Raw genomic sequence first — 2,714 nt, 5'->3', positions numbered from 1 at the left:
AGCACTGATACACAGCACAGCACTGATACACAGTACAGGTGATCAATGTTGCAGCAATTGTGTGCCCTTAACCAATACTTAAGACAACAAACAGGGACTGAAATAATGGTTTGGAACTTTGAGAATGTATGTGCTATAGTACATTATGACCCATCCCTACATTATGATTTAAGTGCACCCATTGAGACACCCCTCCCCCCCCCCCCCCCCCCCCCCATTTGGTAGCCCCCTCAATGTTCCTCCCTCCGGCTCCGCCCCCTCCTCAATGTTCCTCCCTCCGGCCCGCCCCCTCCGCAATGTTCCTCCCTCTGGCTCCGCCCCCTCCTCAATGTTCCTCCCTAGTGGCCCATCACTTACGACATCATCACCAGACAGACATCACTGATGACATTCCCAATGACATCATGAGCGCTCGAGTGACATCACTGATGACATCACATGCTGCCTTCCTTCAAGTCGGTTTGTGTTTACCGTGAACAAATATAAATCCACTTGAACGGCCGGTCCCCTCATGTGGTATTACGATTTGGTATATGGAATTTTTGTGAAAGCTTCGAAAGCTCACGACTTGTGATGTTTTCACAAAATGATGACATCATCACAGATGGCATCACAATTGCTTGAGTGACATCCTGGGTGACATCACAATTGCTCAAAGTGTGAATGTAGAAACGCCCCCCCCCCCCCCCCCCCCCACATTATGACATCATCGGTGATATATGACATCACTATATTACTAGTAAAAAGGGAGGGGTTGAAGCCCACACTGGCCTAGATGCTAAAACAATGCCTCACACGAGAGGCAGGAGACAATCGAAGCAGCTTCCATCCTTACCGGTACAGGGCCAGAGGGCACAGACAACGGCACCGGAGATCGCCTTCTTTCTCCTATAGCGGTGACAGAGAGAAAGACAGAGACCGAGACAGAAGTGGACAGGGACACAGACAGGAAGGAAGTTATGCGCGACGACGCAGACGCTTGGATCAGAGCCGAGAACGAGACCGCGACAGGGAGCCACATGGCACAGCCAAAAGCTACTATCCATGCGACCGCTCCCCGAGCGCGCACGAATACCGAGACAGCCGCGAGAGGGAACGTGAACGGTACGAGTCGTATCGGCAGAAAGGCAGCAGGCGTAAGCACAAACGAAGGCGGCGTAGGAACAGCTCCTATAGCCCATCCGTTCCTAAACTGTGGGCCACAAAGGTACTGCAAGCGGGCCCCCAAATCATTTGCAAAACATCCTCGCGGAGCGACAGCCGGACGCGGGCACCGACTGTGATGGACGACGAGCAAGGTCACCTGATCTGTCGGAGGGGAGACCTCCTGCAGGAGAGATATGAGGTGGTCAGCACTCTGGGTGAAGGCAGCTTCGGGAGGGTGATGCAGTGCATTGACCATCGTAGGGGAGGACTCCATGTCGCTCTGAAAATGATCAAAAATGTGGAGGAATACAAGAAGGATGCTCGCCTGGAGATCAATGTGCTGGACTGGATCAATGAGAAAGACGCTGAGAACAAATACCTGTGTGTTCAAATGTATGACTGGTTTGACTATCACGGCCACATATGCATCTCCTTTGAGCTGCTCTCTCTCAGCACCTTCGACTTCCTAAAGGAGAACAACTATCAGCCCTACTCCATCAGCCAGGTCAGGCACATGGCCTACCAGATCTGTCTCTCCGTCAAGTTCCTCCATGACAACACGCTGACGCACACAGACCTCAAGCCTGAGAACATCCTGTTTGTCAACGCAGACTTCACCACGACCTACAATATGGAGAAGAAGCGAGACGAGCGGACGGTGAAGAGCACGGCCGTGCGGGTGATCGACTTTGGCAGTGCCACCTTCGACCACGAGCACCACAGCGCCGTCGTGTCCACACGGCAGTACCGTGCCCCGGAGGTCCTACTGGGGCTGGGCTGGAGCCAGCCTTGTGACGTATGGAGCATCGGCTGCATCCTGTTCGAGTACTACCGGGGCGTCACCTTGTTTCAGACTCACGACAACCGGGAGCATCTGGCTATGATGGAGAGACTCCTGGGACCGGTGCCCTCCAGGATGATTCGCAAGACACGGAAGCAGTACTTCTGCCGTGGCCGTGTGGACTGGGACGAGAGCTCCTCGGCTGGGAAATATGTCCGGGACAACTGCAAACCGCTGCGGCGATACCTGCTCTCGGAGGCGGAGGAGCACCACCAGTTGTTGGACCTGATTGAAAGCATGCTGGAGTACGAGCCCTCCAAGAGGCTGGCGCTGGCAGACTCCTTCAACCACCCGTTCTTCGGTGGCTCACCTGGTAGAATGCGTAGAATGAAGGCTTAACGCTAATGTCCACCAGAGGGATGTTCTTCCTCTGCCGGCGGGGCCCCTTGAGTTCCTGTTACACAGCGTTGAAACGAGGCTGCCCCCCAGAGGTTAGAGGAGAAAATATACTTTTTTTTTTACCGATGGGTTCCCAGATTGCCCATCTATTACCTTGAGTGCCATGGACGAGATATCTTGTCTTACATAATCCAACCGTTGAGTGCCAAAGACGAGATATCTCGTCTTACATAAACATTTATTTTTTTTGACGGTGGGACATCAATCAACCCCTTTTACGTCTTCTATATCAATATTGGAGGAAGAGAATGTGTATAATCTATTTTACCGACCACTAAGTGGCGACAGTTCTCTCCAGACAGAGAGAAAGCCACAGCCACGGGTCCGC

The 2,714-nt window shown here is 52.9% G+C and overlaps 1 pseudogene across 1 annotated transcript; it reads left to right on the top strand.

Moving 5' to 3' along the window:
* The first annotated feature begins 775 nt into the window (after nucleotides 1-775).
* On the top strand, nucleotides 776-2,326 carry LOC310780622 (dual specificity protein kinase CLK2 pseudogene; annotated as a pseudogene). Its single transcript has one exon. The product of its transcript is annotated as a dual specificity protein kinase CLK2 pseudogene (transcript).
* Nucleotides 2,327-2,714: the final 388 nt, after the last annotated feature.

Source organism: Poromitra crassiceps, assembly GCF_964638095.1.
Source record: "Poromitra crassiceps genome assembly, chromosome: 8".
Lineage (NCBI taxonomy): Eukaryota > Metazoa > Chordata > Actinopteri > Beryciformes > Melamphaidae > Poromitra > Poromitra crassiceps.
Note: the sequence above shows the minus strand (reverse complement) of the source record. Positions and strands in the feature narration are given on the sequence as shown.